The sequence below is a fragment of the Callospermophilus lateralis genome, chromosome 5 (assembly GCF_048772815.1).
Source record: "Callospermophilus lateralis isolate mCalLat2 chromosome 5, mCalLat2.hap1, whole genome shotgun sequence".
NCBI classification, from domain to species: Eukaryota; Metazoa; Chordata; class Mammalia; order Rodentia; family Sciuridae; genus Callospermophilus; species Callospermophilus lateralis.
The window spans coordinates 132,460,971-132,483,558 of NC_135309.1; positions in this window are offsets into that span (position 1 = coordinate 132,460,971).

The following is a 22,588-nucleotide window of genomic DNA, read 5'->3' on the forward strand; positions in this document are numbered from 1 at the left end:
ATTTCTTGGCGTGTCATATGGGAATGGGAATTGCCCCCTTCTTTATATATCATACCAATCATTTCAGATTCTTTCTCATGCTACAAATAGATCTTTTTGTCTCTGATTTCTACCTAAATTTATGGATTTAAATATTAACACATCCTCATTTCTTATGTTTCAATAGACACAAAATGTACTGTCTATTAACCTTGTTTGGTAAGTGTAATAGTTGCTTTCTGCTACTATAATGAAACAACCAACACAGGCTACTTATTCAGCAAAGAGGTTTATTCTGTCTCATGGTTCCTGGTAAGTGTCCCCAGAGTTACATGTGTATCCTGCCTGTGGCACTATTGGGAGGATTTGAGACCATAAGGAGGAGAGGCCTGGCAGAAGATCATTAGTTCATCATAGGTATGCATTCACTGGGAAAAGTGGGAGCCCAGTTCTTCCTCTTCCTCTCTACTCCTCCTTCATGATAGGTGTCTTGCCACAGATACAAAAGCAACAAGCTAGTCATCATGGAATTAAAATTCTAAACTTCTGAACCAAAAGAAACCCTTTATTTTTATAAGTTGATGGTTTAATATATTTTTATGTTGGCAGATGAGTCACACAATGTTTAAAACTGGGCAGTCCCGTTGGTTTGAGTCTCTGGCAACAGTGACCCAGCATGGTGGAAAATAGATTGGAGTGAGCGTTCACGTACTGAACCGGGAAGCCTAGAGAGGGATGATCTGACTTTGGTACCACAACCTTCTTTGAGAGCTCACTCTCAATGACCTAATGAACCTTCAGTAGACTTCACTTCTTAAGGGTATAGAGTATCTCCAAATATCACCACTCTGGTGGAAAAGGCCATAAATATACACTTTGGGAAACACTCTTAAAAGCCAGAACAATAGAAAAGTTCAAGATTGTAGCTCCTTTCTTCCACCACATTGATTTTTCTACTAGTTGCTTAATTTGTATCATGGAACATGAGGAATATTCTCCTCCTAAATATCTCATCCATGAACAAAGGTCATGTGCACTAAATTGTGAAAAATTGAACTTTCCCTGCTTATTTTCTTTCTTCCTTCTTTCCTCCCTCCCTCCCTCCCTCCCTCCCTCCCTCCCTCCCTCCCTTCTTTCCTTTCTTCCTTCCTTCTCTCCTTCCTTCCTTCCTTTCTTTCTTTCTTTCTTTGCAGTGCTGGGGATCTAACCCAGGGCTTCATGGATACTAGGCAGGAGATGTCCTACTGAGCAATGCCACATCCTACTGTTCAATCCCCTGCATTTTAAAAATACCTACTTTTTCCAAAGACAAATCGCACATTACATTGTGTGATATTCCAACACTTACTCCCTGGATGAACTCCATGTTTTGGTTGTTTGATGAATTATCCTTTGGCCTACTAGGGTCTGTTTTATCCTCAAAATTGAATAATACATTCCATAATTTCTTCTTTAAACTTGCTGCTTCCTCACCCAAAATGAGATGGCTACATTGCTGATTGGCGTTGCCAACAAATATCCCAGAAGCTGAGTGGACAGTATGACATCTTCGTGTAAATGAAGTGCATCTTACAAGACATACTGAATTGGAGTATGTTGAAATTTTATTTGAGACGTATGTGTTTTACTACTCCTGATGTGCATTGATCATTTATGTCCTCAGATTATTTATTAACATGTGCTTTGATTTAACCCTTAAAGTATAGACTTTTACTAAAATTAGCATTCTGTTTAAATATGGCTGGACATTCTTCATAATGATATGGTCATTCTCAAAGAAAATCAGAGCCATTCATTTCTGGAACTCAAAAAAGGACCTATAGGTTAGTTAAAGGAAATGGAGAAAAGGAATACACCTTATCCTACTCACCTCTAAATATACCAATAGAGTATTTAAATTAAATGCTCACAAAACCAGTACTTGATAAAATAAAATTGGACTTTTCAATAAATTTCAGAAAGAAGAAATAAGGAGAGCAACTTCCCCTCTACCCCTCCCTTATAACCTGTCTTCTTAGTCTTTGCAAGATGCTGTCACAAAATAAGCTTTCTTTTGTGTATGAATGGAATGAAATGATTTCTTCTTAGACCATCTGACGTATCAACTAGGTCACTGCCAACAGTGTTTGTTTTAGCCAATTTCATAAAGAAATTGTTCTCAGTACTCTTTTGAGCAAAGGGAGTAGACAGCCAGCAGGGTAGCTTATTCCTTGACCTGCAAACAGAGTGTTTAAGGGCTTTCTCTCTAAAATTTGATGAGATTGATTTCAATCTTCAATAGATCATTTCCTATTGATGCTACTAGCAACTTCATCTGTGGAATAAGGGAAATAAAGAATCATTAGTTTGTTGGTCTGTGAGAGAATTAAATTAGATATTATGGGTAGGCAGGTGAACTCTGCCTGCCATAAAAGGGTCAATAAAAGCTAACTGGAATTTTTATTATTATTGCAATGTAATACTATTTTGTACACCCCACTCTAATTATTTTTTTGCCATTGATATCACAAAGAGGAAATACAGCTGTCTAGTGATTGATGTTTTAAGAAGTAGTATAGTTTGCTTCTCATTGGATTAAATATTCTAAAGAAAAACATCAAATTGATGTTTTACTTTGTCTCTCAAAGTGAAGAATGTTTTTAAAAAATATATTATACCAACATTAATGTACTGACTCTTCTCATTTTTTTCTTTCTCTTCACAAGGGAAAAATATGCATTCCAGTGACTGTTGCAGTCTCTCCTACTATTTTAAAAGTTTTAAACTTTGGATGCCCAGTTCATGGCAGTTTATTGTTTATTTGATACAGATTCTACAGTTAGGGGGTTTTTGCCACAGGAGGTCAACAACGACAAGAACAACAGAAAAGAACTGGATGTACAAACACCTTGCCTACCAATAGCAAATATTCATGCTAGTGATGATCATACATTCAAACTTCTAAGCTTATCTTGGAGACAGTCAGTATTCTCAAAATTTCTAACCAAGGCAAAATGGCCTCTTTAACTTTCATTACACACTGTCACTGTCTGTAAAAGATGGCTTAATTGCTGAGCACGGTGACACATGCCTATAATCCCAGCCACTCTGGAGGCTGAGGCAGGAGAATCACCAGTTCTTAGGGCCTCAGGAAAATAGAAGCCCTAAGCAACTCAGTAAGACCCTGTCTCTAAATAGAATACAAAATAGGGCTGGGGATGTGGCTCAGCAGTCGAGTGCTCCTGAGTTCAATCCCTGGTATCTTCCCCACTCCAGAAATGAGGGCTTAATTCTATTTGTAATATAATGTTCTTTCATCTTTTTCCCAATTACACTGATATATATAGCACAATTTACTGTTTTTATTTTGGTTTATACCACATAAAGACTCGAAGTGTCACACTGACGTTCACCTTTTTGGACCAAATCCTCAGTTCAGAGTTTAGTGGTGGTCATCATAGCTGTCTGGCAAAATGTACATGCATGTTTGTTACATAGGTAGAACATAATGCAGCCTTTCTTTACCCTGATTATTGCCCATATCGCATACATTACACAAAAGTGATGGCATCTAGAAGTCGTGCTGTGGATTGCCCACACTACATGAACTCATGGGTGATATCTCATCCCACCACATTATCTCTGCTTTTCATCTTGGTATTTCAGATTCTTCCTTTTTCCTTCCCTGAGCCCATTTATTTCTTTTTATGCACTTTATTTTATTTTCATATAGCTTCACTTTACGCATAGCTATGGTTTGTTTTATTCCTCAAGACCTAAATATTTTTTTTATTTCCCATTAAAATACTCAGTTTGTTGTATTAACAGTTGGAATTTCTACTTGCTCAGGTCATTCTCCACAATCCTTTTTTTTCTTTTTTTTTTTTTTTTTTTTTTTACTTTTTAAAAATTTTTTTTATTAGTTGCTCAAAACATTACAATAATCTTGACATATCATACATTTGATTCAAGTGGGGTATGAATTCTTATTTTTCCACATGTACAAATTGCAGTATCACATTGGTTTTACAGCCACATTTATACATACAGCCATATTAGTGTCTATTGTATTCTGCTACCCTTCCTATTCCCCCTCCCCTCCCTTCCCCTGCCATCACCTCTCTCTACCCACTCTACTATGACACTTTTCTCTCTCTCTCTTTTTTTGTCTTCCTCACACCATCTTATATGTAATTTTGCATAACAATGAGGGTCTCCTTCCATCTTCCATAAAATTCCCCTTCTCTCTCCCATTCCCTTTGATTTCTAGAAAATCACGGATTATCAAATAAACCTCAGTCAGGAGGCAGAACTTAAGTGCCTTTTCACTTTGACCCTGTTTTAGACTCTGTATCCAGGGGTCAGAAGGTGTGGCTACTGACACATTTACAGAAAACCAGAAGTCTAGGAAGGCAAATCAAAAATATTTTAAAGATAATGTTTAATCTTATAAGTACCACTAATTGTTCAGGTAACTAAGAAAGGGGAGGACAAGGGTCACAGAAGAAAATACGGGAAGTTATGTTCCACTTAAGACCCCCTTTTGGTGCCCATATAGTCTGGCACCAGAAATTTCTCATATGGAAAAAAATTGCTCAGTATCAGTAATTCCCTTAACACTTCCTATCGTATTCTCCAGACCATAGGCAACACCATGTTCAAACTGTTGATTCTTGATAAGGGGCATATATCCCCCAAAGATAAACTTAAAATAACCCTTTTTACTCTAAACTTTTTAAATTTGGATTCATCAGGACTTAGTGCTGCGGAAAGGCATATGTATCCAAATTTAAAAACTTTAAGACAGAAGTACAGAAAGGTAAGAAAAAAGAGAGAAGATGTAGGAAGATAAAAAAGATAAGAAGACAAGAATTTTAAACCCACAAAATAGGGAACAAAAGAAAACTAGGAAGAAAAAAAAAAGGAACTAAGGGTGAATGTACAAACCTTAGGAAAAAAAAAAACTAGAAGATAGAATTAAGATAGAAAATGGTTAAAAATGTAAAGTAAAGGTATTTCAGATAGAAAATGCAAAAAGCTAAGACAACTATTAGATACAGACATTCAAGACAAAAAAGTTAGAAGAGAGAAGTTTAAAGTCAAATATTGGATAAAATAGAAGATTTAAATGTACTTATTAAAGCAAAAGGAGGGAATTGATAAGGGGCATATATCCCCCAAAGATAAACTTAAAATAACCCTTTTTACTCTAAACTTTTTAAATTTGGATTCATCAGGACTTAGTGCTGCGGAAAGGCATATGTATCCAAAAAATGTGCATAAGCCTAAAGTTCTTTGGAAAGATATTCTAACAGGACAATGGAAAGGTCCAGACCCAGTGATTGTCTGGAGTCGGGGCTCTGTTTGTGTGTTTCCACAGGGAGAACAGCAGCCGATTTGGATTCCAGAAAGACTAACTAAAGCAATTTCTACGAATCGAAAAGAAGATGATTTGACTCAAATCCATAACAGCTGATATCCAGAACTCCAGCTTGGCCATTCTTACATCTGCAACAGTGATTAACAAGGATGCTTTTTTCAATATCTATTTTATTACTGCATTTTTCCCACATCATAAGGTTCTATTTTTATTTTTTGAGCTCACACAAACCTAGGTTAATGTTTTTCTGATCAGTTTTATTTTTTGACTATAGAGTTTTTAAACATTGCAATGGAGATTTCACCTAGGTAAAGCTACAAGGCCTTTATTATTATCTTATGTGTTGTACGTTTGTTTGCACATTTGTGTTTTGTGTTGTATGTCTGTGTGTGCGTATTTCATATATGAGGAGCGCTCATGAGAAAATGGATCCAAATTATTATTATTATTTTTTTTTATTCACGTGATTTAAATGGCTTAATTTAAATTAGGTAAACAGCTGTTAAAGATTGTTTTTAAAGGTGCTTAACATATCTGCTTGTTTACTAATTTAAATCAGGTAAACAGCTGTTAAGGATTGTTTTTTAAGGAGGTTAACAGATCTGTTTGTTTACTTTCACCTTTCCTTTTCATTATATTTAATAATTCTTTTCAGGTTAATGTCTTTTTAGCATCATTGCCAGAATTCCTATCTTCATCCCAATGAATATAACTCAACAAGTATGCTCAATCAAGGAGTCAACTTACTTTGGGAGGACACGGACTTTGGGAGGAGACGGACAGATTGATAGATTCCTCCCCTTTGAACTGCTTACAGAACTTGCTTGGACTATGTAACTACGTTTAGTGCAGCAAATTGTGGTAATGCTGGCATATCTTTGCTGATGGTGTCACCAGTGATCTTTGCTGATGGTGTCACCAATGATGCAATTTTTCCAAAGGAACTGTCAATTGGCTTGGTGTCGTGGCATTTCTGTATCCTCCTCCCTTCTGCTAGTGATGGTCTAAATTTGGGGGCCAATGGCTATATGCTGGACCGGCAGTCAGTGACGGGTATGATCCAATTGCAATGGTATCAACCTAAGACAGGAGGCTGACGCCTAAAGGTCAGTTGCCTAAAGGTCAGTTTTCCCATGACGGGTAAGAACCATATGTTGAATTGGACAACCTACCAGGCGCGGTCCTTAAGCCACATTAACCTCACTCCCCCACTGGCACCAAGGCCAAATTTGGGGGCCAACAGAGGTGAGGCAAAGAACCTCACCCCCCCACTGGTGCATAGACCTATCCACAAGTATGGCTGTATGCTGGACCGGTAGTCAGTGACGGGTATGATCCAGTTGCAATGGTATCAACCTAAGACAGGAGGCTGACGCCTAAAGGTCAGTTACCTAAAGGTCAGTTTTCCGATGACGGGTAAGAGCCATATGTTGAACTGGACAACCTACCAGGCACGGTCCTTAAGCCACATTACTTGTTGTTTAATTAATCAGAAGGGGGGAGATGCTGGGAGCCATCAGCCAAGTAGGTATGACAAATTCCTTGCCAGCTTACTCCCATGCTGTCTAGTGGAAGGACTTCTGAAAGGTGACCTTGCTCAAGGACCAGGGCAGGATCCGTGTTTAGGGTGTTCCCCCTTTAGAATAGGGCAATTTAGCATAATAGGAGAGTAGGGTGTTTCCCCTTTAGAATAGGGCGGTTTAGTAATAGGAGATTAGGGTGTTCCTCTTTTGGAATAGGGCGTATCCTGCTGCTGAGTTCCTCTTGAGTGCTTAGGTCAGACAGTATTTTTTGAGAGACAGAAGCCCATGCGGTGTGGATTTAGGCAGGAGAGGATTTTGGGCAGAGAACGGAGTGGATTTGGGCAGAGAACCTGGATTCCCCCAGAACGTGTTTGTAGACGGCCGGTGTGAGTTCGGGAATAAAGAATTGCTGTTTGAATCTACAAGCTGTGTGGAGACTCGTGATTTGTGCCCAGCCAGAGACTGCGGCAGATTCTTCTACTTCATTGTTTGTAGTTAAGTGATGTTTTTCAAGTATGGATTTTATCTTTTATTCATAGCATATTTGTTAGACCCTTTCCATAGCTATTGACTTGTACAAGAGTTTGAACATTTCATCAGTTTAAATTGATGTCTTAGTAGATAGTGTACCTCAATTTTAACTGACTTTTCTCTTAAGTATGGTGTGATACCTCAATCACTGTAAAGATTTGGAGTCAGTACACTGCTTAATCCACCCTCATTGCACAACTCAGTAGCTCCAATGCAGTTTTCTTATTTTAAATAGTAGTTTTAAAATTTTCTTGGGCCTGTTATTTTAAATTGTCTTTGAGGTTTTTAACTTGGTCCACACTGCTAAACTGATTTTTTTTTTTGTCTGGCAGTAATAAAAATTTTGATACAAAACTTCATGCTGCTTAAAATAGACCCAGCCTATGTATAAGGCCAATAATGAAAGGAAAAAAAAAATGTTTGAACAACAACCTAAATAAAATGATTTAACTGCACCAATTTCAAAAACTACTTAGGCAGCCAAGAAATTAGAATTATTTCATCCAAGATGGCAGGCTAGAGGGAGGCCACATTCTGTGTTGCTCAATGACATGGGATTCTTGTAGTGGGTATACTGTTTCTCTGAGACTTATTAGAGGACCCTTTCAGCTACTACCACGCAGGAATCATGGTCTCCGTGCCCGTGAATTCTCCAGTCCTAAGCATAAGCACAGGACTCCTGGCCACTCACCCATGCAGGACCTCCAGCCACCATCAGGCCCTCCAACATTAGCAACCACACAGGAATCCTGCCCATCACTCCCACGTTGGACACCTGACCACTGCCCACATGCAGGACTTCTGGCCACCAATTTAAGTATACCCCCATCTACCAAAACGTGGCTCCCCTGGTAACCTTCACCTTGGGACATTGCAACCACTGCCATAGTCTCCTATACACTCTAGTCTGCACCTGGAGACATAGGACAGAGTCTGGAGACAGCCACCAACCACACTGCATGCCACAGAGCTGCATCTCTGTGCCACCTAGCACCACTACCCGGCCTCACCTGACCTGACATCCCATGGCTAAAAACAGTAGCCTCTATCTTGGGACACCTTTGTGGCCATCTTTAGTAGGAGCAATTCCCAGCTTGGGACACCTGCTGGGGCTTAGAAGCAATATGAAGGTACCTACAGTCCCCAATTCCCCCACTCCCTGGCAGCTGCTAAACCAGACAGTGCTTGCAGCTATGCGGCCTGTCCATAGCTCGCAAAGCCTGGTTCTAAATTGCCCAATACAAAACAGATCTGCTCAACAGGTGTGCAGCCTCCAGAGTGCAACTCACAAGACTTTTGGAGAAAGAGGATCCTGACTGGGAAGTGGAAAAGGGAGAGAGGGAGTGAGATACAGATTAGAGATTCAATTAGTGACCAGGAATTGTGAGGTCTGTGGGTGATATGAGGAGATAAGACCATGCACCCACATCACATAAGTGGGCCCCAAAGAGGTCTTTGGAGTGCCATCTCCCATTGGTGGACAGCAAGGGCTATACCCAACTTCCAGGAGGTCTTCCCCCAAGACCAATTCTCCCACCCTAATAACAATCACCATCCTGAGGATGGACACATAGCAAACAACAGACAACCCCACCTATTGGATGAGAAAGAAAGCAGGAAAGATACTGGTCTCCAACAAAAACAATCCTTGTGTCTTTCTTCAGGATTTTTTTTTTCTCTTTTCTCTCTCTCTTCTTCTGCCCTCATATCCCCAACATTTGTGAAATCAAGTTCTTTTCATGAATTAGGCTACTGAGGACTGGGATGTTTGAATAATATATATGGTTGTGTTGTATATTCTGTTATCTCCTATTTTTACTTTTTTAAAACAATTTTCTTCTTAATATTTATGTTTTTATTTTTTACTGGGTCTATTATCTTTCCACTTATTTGTCTCCCCCAAATCACTTTCTGCCTCTTTTCCTGCTACTAACATACTTCTTTAGATTCCTCTTTCATGCTTTCTAAGATCGAATAACTCTGTATCTTCAACCCCTACCCCCTTGACATCTCATCCTGTACCTCATCCCTGGTTCTCTTTGTCTACTATCAGAAACTATAGACCCTTTTTCAAACTTACTGTTTATATTATAGATAATAATTGAACTCACTATTTTTGTATATTGTGACAAAATGGTAAATATCTCAATAGCAGCTATTTGTTTTAAGGTTGTATATTGTTTGTGCTGAGATCTATTAATTTTCTTCTCCCCCTTAAAAAAGTAGTATTGGAACCTTGCAGTGATACAAACAATCTACAGGGTAAAAACTCTAACACCTGGGATCCACAGTGCTAGGAGGCAAAACACATGAACAACATGAAAAAAAAACAAGAAAAGAAAGTGCCCCAAACAAACCAAGATGCTGCATTATTAGAACCCATAGTCAGAAAAAACAGAAGAAATTACAGAGAAGGAGTTCAGGATGTACATAATTAAAATGTTCTGTGAATTAAAGGATCATATAAGAGAGCAAAGATAGGCAGCTAAAGATCATTTCAAAAAAGACCTACAGAAACTAATACAGGAAGCAAAAGATTACTTCAATAAAGAGATAGAGGTTCTGGAAAACAAACAAACAAACAAAACCAAGCCCTTCCCCCAAACAACAACAACAACAACAAAAAACAAACAACCAAACTAACAAACAAAAAAACACACAAACAAAAAAACATAGAAATCCGAAATCCTTGAAATGAAAGAAACAATAAGCCAAATAAAAAACTCAATAGAAAACACCAACAAAAGATTAGACCACTTGGAAGATAGAAATTCAGACAATGAGGACACAATATAAAATCATGAAAATAACATTGCCCACTCAGTGAAGATGTTAAGAAACAATGAGCAGAACACTCAAGAATTATGGAATAACATAAAGTTAAAATTTAATAAATATTGGGATAGAGGAAGGCATAGAGTTCCAAACCAAAGGAATGAATGATCCATTCAATCAAATAATATCAGAAAATTTTTCAAACATGAAAAATAAATACCAAAAGCTTATAAATACCAAAAGTATAAATACCAAAAGCCTAGCATACAGAATAAGAAGAGAATTTTAAGAGAAAGGAATCAGATTACACATAGGGGAAACCAAAAAGATCTCTGCAGATTGTTCAACCCAGACCCTGGAAGCTAGAAGATCCTGGAACAACATATACAATCTCTGAAAGAAAATGGATGCCAACCAAGAATCTTATATCCAGCAAAATTAAGCTTTAAATTTGATGATTAAATAAAAACCTTCCATGATAAAGAAAAGTTAAAAGAATTTATAACTAGAAGCCTCATTAGAGAACTTCCTCAGCAAAATATTCCACGGGGAGGAAATGAAAAACAACAATAAAAGTCAGCAATGGGAGGTATAACACTAAAGAAAAACCAACCAAAGGAGAAACCAAGTCAAGCTGAATGCAAAAAAAAAAAATAAAATAAAGGAATAAAAATCATGTTTCAATAATAACCCAGAATGTTAGTGGCCTAAACTCATCAATTAAAAAACAGATTGGATTAAAAAAATGACCCAGCAATATGCTGCCTTCAAAAGACTTATCTCATAGGAAAATAATTCCACAGTCTGAAGGTGAAAGATTGGGAAAAAAAAAAAAAAAAAAAAAAACCAACCCACACCACTCCCATGGACTACAGAACCAAACAAGGCTTTCCATCTTCATATCAAATAACGTAGACATCAAGCCAAAGTTAATTAAAAGGGATAAAGAAGGACATTTTATACTGCTTAAGGGAACCATACATGAACAAGACATAACAATTATAAATATATATGCCCCAAACAATGGAGCTTTTATGTTTATCAAACAAACTCTTCTAAAGTTCAGGAGTCAAATAGACCAAAATACAATAATTTTGGTTGACTTTAACACACCTCTTTCACCACTGGATAGACATATGTAGAATATTTCATCCATCAAAGAGCAAATACACTTTCTCCTTGGCAGCATGTGGATCCTTCTCTAAAATAGACTGTATATTATGACACAAAGCAACTCTTAGCAAATACAAAAAAGTAGAGATACTACCCTGTATTTTATCAGAACATAATGGAATGAAATTAGAAATCAATGATAAGAAAAGAAATAAAAGCTACTCCAACACATGGAGAATAAATAATATGCTACTGAATGAATAATGGGTTACAGAAGACATCAAGGAGGAGATTAAAAAAATTTTAGAGGTAAATGAGAACACAGATACAACATATCAAAATATCTAGGACACTATGAAAGCAGTTCTAAGAGGAAAGTTCATTGCATGGATTTTATTCCTTAAAAGAAGAAAAATGTCAACAAATAAATGACCTAACATTACATCTTAAAGTCCTAGAAGAAAAAGAACAAATCAACAACAAAAGCAAAAGAAGACAGGAAGTAATTAAAATCAGAGATGAAATTGGGAGAAAAAACCAGAAACAATTGAAAAACCTGACAAAACAAAAAGTTGGTTCTTTGAAAAAATAAAGAAAATTGATAAATGCTTCACCATGAAAATGAAGAGGAGAGAGAAAACTAACATCTGTGATGAAAAAGGAAATATTATGACAGACACTACAGAAATACAGAAGATAATTAGAAATTATTTTGAAAACCTGTACTCCAATAACATAGAAAATATCAAAGACATTGACAAACTTCTAGAGTCATGTAATTTTCCCAAATTGTATAGATGATATACACAATTTAAACAGATCAATTTCAAGTGACAACATGATTCTATATCTAGAGAATCCAAACAATTCAACCAGAAAACTTCTAGAACTAATAAATGAATTCAGCAAAGTAACAGAATATAAAATCAACACCCATATATCAAAGGCATTTCTGTGTATCAATGACAAATCTCTGAAAGAGAAACTAGAAAAAGTACCCCATTTACAATAGCCTCAAAAACAAAACAAAACATAAAATACTTGGGAATCAACTTAAGAGGTGAAGAGGTGAAAAAACTTCTACAATGAAAATTACAGAACACTAAAGAAAGAAATTAAAGAATACCTTAGAATATGGAAAGATCTCCCTTATTTTTGGATAGGCAGAATTAATATTGTCAAAATGACCATACTACCAAAAGCACTCTACAGATTTAATGAAATCCCAATCAAAATCCTAATAACATTTCTCATAGGAATAGAAAAAGCAAATCATAAAATTCATCTGGAAAAATAAGAGACCCAGAATAGACAAATCAATCCTTAGTAAGAAGAGTGAATCGGGTGGCATCACTATACCAGAACTTAAACTATAGTACGGAGCAATAGTAACAAAAGAAGGGTGGTATTGACACCAGAATAGACTTGCAGACTAATGGTACAGAATAGAGACAAACAGAGAAAAATCCACATAATACAGTCATCTCTTATTAGGCACCAAAAATATATATTGGAGAAAAGATAGCTGTTAGGGTCTGTAAACAAGTCAAGATGGCGCCTGGCATTTTGCCAGAGGGAGTGGTTTGGGAAGTAATGCCAGCGAGCCATTAAATGTGGAGATTCCTTATTGGTTGACTGCTGTATCTAGTTTATGTTAATGAAGATAAGCTGTGTGGAATGGATATATACCCCTCCGGTCCTACAATAAAGGGCTCCCACTCCTGCTGTATCAATGTACACAAGTTGCTCGTCACCCCCCGGGTTATTTTGCTGCAGCCGGACTGCGGCAGATAGCCTCAACAAATGTTGCTGGAAAAACTGGAAATCCATGTGAAGCAAAATGAAATTAAGTCACTACTCTCACCATGCACAAAAATCAACTCAAAGTGGATCAAAGATATAAGAATTAGACCAGAGACCCTGTAACTAAGAGAAGAAAAAGTAGGCCCAAATCTTCATCATGTTGGAATAGGCCCCAACTTTCTTAATAAGACTCCTTTAGCTAAAGAAATTGAATCAAGAATCTATAAATAGAATAGATTCAAACTCAACAATCAGTGAGGTGAATAGAGAATCTACAGAAGGGGAGAAAATTTTTATCACATGCACATCAGATAGAGCATTGCAGTGCCACATTACCAGTACATCCTTCTCTTAAATGCACATGAAACACGTACCAACATAAATAAGATGCAGGCCACAACAAACTTTAAAAACTGAATTCAATATCACATAAACACACCAAAGGATAAAACTCATAAAATTGTCTCAATAGGAAAAAAAGATAAAATTACATTTGATTAAATTCATCATCCCTTTATGAGAAAATGCTGAATTAAATAAATATAAAAGGATCATACTTCAACACAATTAAGGCCAACATCAAACTGAGTGCTAAATGATGAAAGTACTTCCTCTATGACCAGGAACAAGAGAAGGATGTTTCTTATCACTGTCCTTATTTGATAGAATGCTAGGTAATTCAGTCAAGGCAATTAAGCAAAGAAAGAAATAAAAGGCATACAGAGAGGAGGAATTTGGTGTACTAGAAGCACCCTACACATCCTGGTTGTTCCCTGAGATCAAATCTAATCAGTAATTGTGTTGCTGCATGAAGAATTAGAGAGGTCCTACAAAACAGGAGTGCACCCCAGAGTAGTGACCAGGTAAGCCAGAACAATGATTTTTAGAAGAGTGAGATAAATAGAAAATAATCTGAGCAAGCATTAGGCACTTGGTGGCTCTGTACAATGTGGCACACATAAATATACTACAATTATACACACTATTCTGTGTCATTAACATGAACAAATTAAAAATGAAAACACTAAATAACAAAAATAAATAAATGATATAGGATTCGTAAAAGAGTAGGTCCAACTTTTCCCATTAATAGAAAATAGAATTCTATGTATAAAAAAACTAAAGATGCTACCAAAAAAATTATTAAAAGTTTTACCTAAAGTCAGTAATGTTGCAAGATTCAAAATGAACATATAAAAATTAGTAGCAATATTATATACCAATGAAGAAGATTCTCTTAAATAAGTTAGAAAAGCAATTGCATTAATAATGCCTACAAAAATAAAAATAAAAATAGGAATATATTTAACCAGGGAAGAAAAAGAACTCTACAATGAAAATTACAAACTATTGTTTGAAAAAAAAATTGAAGAGTACATGAAAATATGAAAAGACATCAGGTACTGGAATAGGTGATATCATTGAAATGTCCATACTACCAAAAGAAATCTACAGATTGGGTGCAATTCTCTACAAAATAACAATGACATTCTTCACAGAAACAAAAGAAATAATCCTAAAATTTATATGGAAATATGAAGATGCTCAATAGCCAAAGCTATATTTAGCAAAAAGAACAAAACAATACCTGATTGGAACATAGACTACCGATCCATAGCAACAAAACAGCACGTCATTAGGATAAAAATGGACACATTGATCAATGGAACAGTATAGAGATAACCAGAAACAAACCCACACATTCACAGTCAACCAGTTCTTGACCAAATTGCTAAAAACACAGATGGGGAAAGGACAGCCATCCATTAATGGTGCTGGTAAAACTGGCAATCCATGAACAGACAATAATGATTTAAAGCCTATCATTCATCCTTTGCAGAAATCAACTCAAATTTGATCAAAGACCTTAATGTAATACCTAAATCTCTGAAACAACTAGAAGAAAACATACACAAGATACTTTAAGATGTTGGAGTAGTCAATGATTTTCTGTATAGGATCCCACAAGCACAGAAACATAAGGAAAAAATAGATATGTAGGATTATATCAAATAAAAAGCCTCTGTACAGCAAAGGAAATGAACAGAACAAGGGTCTACATACTGAAAAGGAGAAAATATTTGCCAACTATTCATCTGACAAAAGTTTAATACCTATAATTCAAAAGGAACTCAGAAAACAACAAAAAAACAAAAAGTTCAATTTAAAATTGAGAAAATAATCAGGATAGACATTTCTCAAAAGAAGAAATATAAATGGTGATTAAATATGTGAAACTGTGCTTAATGTTATTAGCCACCAGAGGAGAGTAAATCAAAACTATAATGAGATACCACCTCATCCATGTTAGAATGGTGAAAAAGACAAAAAAAAAAAAAAATTACAAATGTTCAATGTTGAGAAAAAGAAACAATTATACACTTGAAATGTAAGCACTTGAAATGTAAGCACCACTCATGTGGAAAATTCCTGGTGCCTGGGGTTTCTGACCCATTATGCAATCAAACTCTCCCACTTCTTGTTATATAACCAAAGAATGTAAAATCAGCATATCAAAGAGATATCTGCCCATATATATATATAGGTACTTGCATCACTGTTCATTCTAGCTAAGATATGGAATCATCCTAAGTGCCCTCAATAAATAAATGGATAAAGAATATGTGGTGCATAGGCACAAGGGAGTATTTTTTTCACAATAACAATGAATGGAACTGGAGGATATTATATTAAAACAATCCAGACACAGAAAGGCAAGTGGCACATGTGCTTCTTTGCATGTAGAAGCTAAAGGAAAGTTGACCTGAATGTAGAAAAATAGTTTCTAGAAAGTTGGGAAGAGTTTGTGAGGAGGTGCTGGAGTAGATGAAAATGAATAGTACCCATGCACACTGTATTCATGTGTTCAGAAATCACCTTGCATCCCCTTAATATGTAGAATTAACATATATCCTTAAAATTAAAAATTCACCATTTAAAAACCGCTTATTTAGAATGTTTCGACCATATTTAAATTGTTACATATCAATGACCAGAGTTTTCTAGAAATGTTGGGAATAAAACAAGATACTTTCAAATGATGCATATATCAATAAATAAATAAATAGAATATAAGCAGAAGCTGTAAGCAGAAGCTGTTCCTAAGTAAGGGGGTGGGGAAGGAGAGAGAAAGAAAGAAAGAGAGGGAAAAAGCAGGAGGCAGGGTGAAAGTTTCCTTCAAAATAGAAGACAGATTGAAGGATTAGATGAAGGGGACATAGAAGAAGGGGCAGGATAAGGGAAGAACAATGGAATGCATCTGACCAAAGTCCGTACCTACATACGTGAACAGGACACAGTGAATCTCGGCATTGTGTGTACCCACAAGACATGAACTAATAAATAAATAAATAAAGAGCAGAAAGATTATAACAGTGCAAAGGGAAGGGCAAAGAAGAAAGAAGGAGGAGGAGAGGAAAACGGGAAGCATTAGGAACTAAACTACAGCAAATTATATTTTGGTTTAATTCTATTAAACTAAATCTGAATGTTATATATAACTAAAAAATTAATAAAGAATTTAGAAATTCCTTAAGATATCAATAAGTAAAATAATATTAAAACTTGTGAGATCGAGTTAAAATTAAATTTGGAGTAAAATCTGTAGCCTTAGGTGAAAATATTAATATGAGAAAGCTAAAATGTGACTATGTTCTCTATTGAAAAGAGTTGGATACTGCCACGTCGATGTTCATAGCAGCACAATTCACAATAGCTAGACTGGAGAACCCTTCAATAGATGAATGGATTAAAAAAATGTGGCATTTATACACAATGGAGTATTACTCTGCACTAAAAAATGACAAAATCATGGAATTTGCAGGGAAATGGATGGCATTAGAGCAGATTATGCTAAGTGAAGCTAGCCAATCCCTAAAAAACAAATGTCAAATGTCTTCTTTGATATAATGAGAGCAACTAACAACTGAGCAGGGAGGAAGAGCAGGAGGAAAAGATTAACATTAAACAGAGACATGAGGTGGGAGGGAAAGGGAGAGAAAAGGGAAATTCCATGGAAACAGAAAGAGACCCTCATTGTTATACAAAATTACATATAAGAGGTTGTGAGGGGAATGGGAAAAAAACAAGGAGAGAAATGAATTAGAGAGAGAAGATGGGAGGGGAGGGGAGGGGGGATAGTAGAAGATAGGAAAGGTAGCAGAATACAACAATTACTAATATGGCATTATGTAAAAATGTGGATGTGTAACCGATATGATTCTGCAATCTGTATTTGGGGTAAAAATGGGAGTTCATAACCCACTTGAATCTAATGCATGAAATATGATATGTCAAGAGCTTTGTAATGTTTTGAACAACCAATAAAAAAAAGAGTTAAAAAATAAAAACAAATGTTTAAATAAAAGGTAAAAATAAATATAAAAACAAAGTTTCAGAACATCATTGTACAAAAGTATGATAGAGAAAAATCAGAAAATGTAAAAAAATAACAAATTAAAAATATTAATAACTGACTCAAGAGGCTGAGGCAGGAGGATTGCAAGTTCAAAGCCAGCCTCAGTGACGTAGCAGAACTCATAGCAACTCAGCAAGACTTTGTCTCCAAATAACATGTCATACAACATTAAAAAAATAAAATAAATTGAGGTTGTGGCTTAGCCACTAAACACCCCTGGCTTCCATTCCCAGTACAAAAAAAAAAAAAAAAAAAGAAGAAGAAGAAGAAGAAAAACAAACAAAAAATAACAAAGCTGACCAACAAGAGAATTTGGAAATTTGGAAAACATGAACAAATTCCTAGAGAAAATCTCAACATTCTAACAATGTCACAGTAAAATAATGGAAATGTTTGATACCAATATATGAAAGACACATTTTTTATAGATTTAAATAAACCTCATACATAACATTTCAAGTCAAGTAATGAATTCCTCCTCCATATATGTAAGGAAGTGGTAGCACAGTATTCCTGATTCTCCCATTACTGCATTACTTCATTATTTTCCAACTGAATAGGAAAAACCAGAAAAGTGTTTTGTCACCATTCTGAGGTCAAAAGTCTGAAATTAGCATCAGTATGTAAAATCAGGATGGGGGCCTCTGTAGAGATCCTCGTGCGGTCTTCCCCCTCCTTCTTCTGTTGACTACCCTAACTTTGCTCCAGTTCCTGCAGCTGTCTTCACAGTGCCTCTAACTGTTTGTCAAATCTCCTCTCTGTAATCCACATGGATAATTTGCCATAATTCACCTGGAGATCCTTACTTCAATCACATCGAAAAGACCCCTTACCAAAAAGCTCATTTACAGGTCCCAGGGATTAGAACCTAATCTCATTGGGAGTCATATTCTGTTTACTACAGTTCCATACACAGATATTAATTTCAGATTTAAATGTGAAAGGAGGAACATTTATATTTCTAGGTTAAAAAAAAAACAACTGGAAAATGTTGTATGTTATGAATCTTTTATGAAGAAGTGTCACATGTTCTTCATTTTGTCTCCACAGTGAGTGTCACTCCTTCTGTATGTTAGAAAATGTTTGTTGAATGAATGGATGAGTGAGTGTAATAAATAAGAATATTTTCCTCCATTAATCACAACAACATAAAAATATCTCCAACTAGTTCTATAAAGTTAGGAGAAAAAAAAACAATAAGAAGAATTTTTAATTCTATGGTAATTTTATAAATCAAAAACTATGTCAATGATTGTCATCAAATCAAATTTAAATATTCAACAAACAATAAGAATTCATAATGTCCTTAAAAATAAAACCATGCTTTCTTCTCTAAAAATTATAAAAAAAACATTGTGTGTGTGTGTGCTTGTGTGCATGTGTTCACCTGATAAAAGACTAAGTATATGAGGAAGAAGAATAAAGAAAGAAATATGCTTGTCTGTTTTATGATCTCTTCCTTCTCTCTTGGTAATATTCAGTACATGAATATGCATCTAGCTGTGGACTTTATTATGGAAAATGTAATTTAGTTGGCAGTTAGTCCCATCTATGATTTACATGTATTTTTTTAATATATCAAATCTATCCTGCAGAAAATATATAAAAAGTCTATGTTCATAATGACTTAGACATGTTGATGTATCGACTTCTGTCAAGTGATTCAGGTTGTAGGCATTTGATTGACTTTCCACAACAACAAAATGAAGCCTAACTTTCATTTAATATAGAAGAGTCACTTTTGATTGAAGCCACTGCTTTTGCTCATATCATCTTATATTGATGTGTTTACTATTGAAATTCACAAATCAAATTAACTGGTAGAATCAGATAAAACATAGTGGCTGGTGTTAGGGATATATTATACAATTGCATGTCTAAATTATTTGATTCAATGATATAAAAATATATTATTTAATAACATTTTACATTTGTTTTTCAGAAAATTTTAGAGCAGAACAGATTTGTAGTCTTCTCACTACTTATAGCCTAAAGGATATTTGGGTATTTTTAATAAAGATAATTTGAGAAAATATTGATAAAATAATTACAGTTTAATCAAAAGAGGTTGGTTGAATTATTCTAGACAAGTCTCCCTACTTTGCAGTGTTTTTGCAGCTGAAAATATCATATCATTGGTGGATTTAGATTAAACCCTGGCCATGAATAAAAATGCAGGTGTGATCATTGACCTATATAGAATCAGGTCCCACTTGAAAATATTGAGGTAAAATTGTTTTATTCTTATTCATGTTCAGAAACAGCAGCATCTTTGATATCAATTTATCTTTAGCACAATTTATTATTTTGGGGGGGGGTGTTTACATTAAATACTGGTTACTATAAATGCTTGGTCTTTTTCTTTAACATCACTCTATCTTCCTGCTCACCACAACACATTTCTTAGAGAGCAAACCCCCATTTGAGGACAACCTTATCTCCATTTGGTATATAAATAACAACATTTTCTTTTAGTAAAGGTGTTGGATATAGAATTTTATCCCTTGGAGTGGTAAAATATTCTTAGAGATGTAATTACATCTTATGATGTGAGTGAGGTACTGGAAGTCGTATCTGTCGTTGTTTGGGATCATTTTCCAGGAAACTTCTCCTTTAATTCTTGAGAATTTCTTCTTATGATTACATCAATACCTGCTTTTTGTTTTCCTGCTTTTTTTTTTTTTTTTACACCTCTTCTTCCTTTTCTTTTTCTTTGCCTTTAAGGAAGGCTAGAGTTAATTCTAAGTTTTCACAATGTTCATCTGACTGCGTAAATTCCCAGTACTTAGAATGATTTGTTAAACGGAGGACATAACACATTTTCCCTCTTTTCTTCGTTGTATTTCACTGTCAGCAGGATCCCTTGGTTTGGTCAATAGGAATCAGAAGTTGAAAATTGAATCTACAAGATGTTCATGCTTCAGCAGTATTTCCACTACTGTGCTGAGAATTCAAGGAAATCTACAGAAATTATTCTTAATTTACCTAAAACATACCCAGGTTTCTTAATTCAAATACTCTAATGAAAAGACGATGGAAAAGATCTTCCAATATTGTGACATTTAATTTTTTAAAAAGTCATATTTTCTTGTCAGGTCTTTGCAATTTTCTGACAGCTTTCAGTATTTTTTCCAGGGTGGTGGTGGTAGTGGTGGTGGTGTGTGGGATGTGTGTGTGTGTGTGTGTGTGTGTGTGTGTGTGTATGTCTGTATGTGTGTGTGTATATTTTGGACTTCATATTTATTAGATGGGTATATTTTGTAATTTCTTTATATCATTGAAGAATTATACTTTATCTTTTTTCTGGTTTTCTGATAGATTTTTGCGTGAGTGGAGTAAAATAAATTGTTCTGTGGTAGTCTTATCATAATTTTGAATTATCTTTATGACTTTAATTGCTTTTCCTACCCTGAGACAAGGAAAATAACAAACTTTGAAAAAGCCAGCAGCAACATTATCAGAGGAGAAAGAAGAAAGATGGGTCCTGGCAAGTAGTGAGATGAATAACAACCATTTCTTTGTCACCTAGGATACTACTGGCTGCCCCCTAAATTTTAACCCTGTTATTACATTCAGCCAAGAGTATGGGATTTCTGAGGAATATATGATACTTCACATGAAACCTAACTTTATGTTTATCTTTTCTAGTGACCAAAATATTTGAATAGCTTTGATATTTTCTAAACACACTCATTGTGTATTGGTGGAGAGAAAAGAGATAACTGCAGAAATAGCTCTCATTTCCATCAGGAATTAATGGTGCAGTGCTTATTGGTCCACCATTCATAGAACAAATCATATTTAACAGAACATGAACAGCAATACCACATGTCATAGTGATGAAAAAAACAATTCCATGTATAAATAAGTTAAGCTACCATTGTCATATTTACAAATTATGTTTATTTATTTTTCTCAGGTTAATACTAATTTTTTAATTTAGGCTTTTCATTTGTAAGTGTATTATGCATTCAAGGAAGATCATACAATTCAACAGAGATGCATGACGAAGTTAGGCTGGCAAAAGATATAATACTTTCTTATGATGACTTCAGATATACCTTTTAAGATACTCAAATATATTGGAAGATTTTTTTGTGCATATTGCAGAGGTAATCATTCTTGCAAATTATTTTGATTTGTATATTATTTGCTGTATACTTATATGCTTACAAATTTATTTTTATTCATAATGTTAACTTGTGTTTTCAAAATTCATGTATAAGGAAATTTGCTATATTCACCGGAGATGAAGTTTTTAAGTGTTTTTTTGTGTGTGTGTTGTATGCACAGATGCAGAATATTCACTTTAATGGAACAGTTATAAGTTTACTTTCTGGTTGCTACACACACTAATTTTTTTATGACTCTTCGGTGCACATATAATAGCTTCTTTAAAGTATATATGGAAACTCCCTGTGTTTTTATATATGTGTTATTCTCAAGATTAATTGTCTTATAATATCTTCTATATTTGGCCATTTTTAACACATGAATTTTGGAATCTGTTTAGACAGAGACTTCTGTTTCTTTAGAAACAGTATTTAAGTGAGATATGGTGTGTGCTCTACAGAAACCTGTTCTGATGTTCTAAATCTAAGTTAGATATTGTAGGACCTTCTCCTCTGTATCAAAATGACTTAGATTCTATAGTCAAGAGTGAGATATCTCATCATTATGGTTCAGTTTCAAAAGGTAAATTTTATAAGTGTGTATAAAGTTAGAGAATGAGGTTTTCAGTGAACAAGAAAGCAACAGTCACTTAAAGAAGAGATAATTACCATGGCCACATATCTTGCAAGATATATGTTTCCTGTTAAATTTATAGCTAGTTAACTAAGTTTTAATATATTTAAGTCGGATTTGTGCAGTTTTGCTGTTTTTTACTTTCTAAAATAACAAATAATTAACTTACATGAATGGAGTAATTAAAAAACCTGAGTAACAGGTGGTGGCATTTGTAACTACAGTGCACCTTGAACAAAAAGGTGTCATGTGGGCAAAAGCTTGAACAATATACTTTGCTACACCTAAGCAAATTGTATTTCTGACAGAGAGATCAACTAAGTCAATACAGCAAAGAAGCTA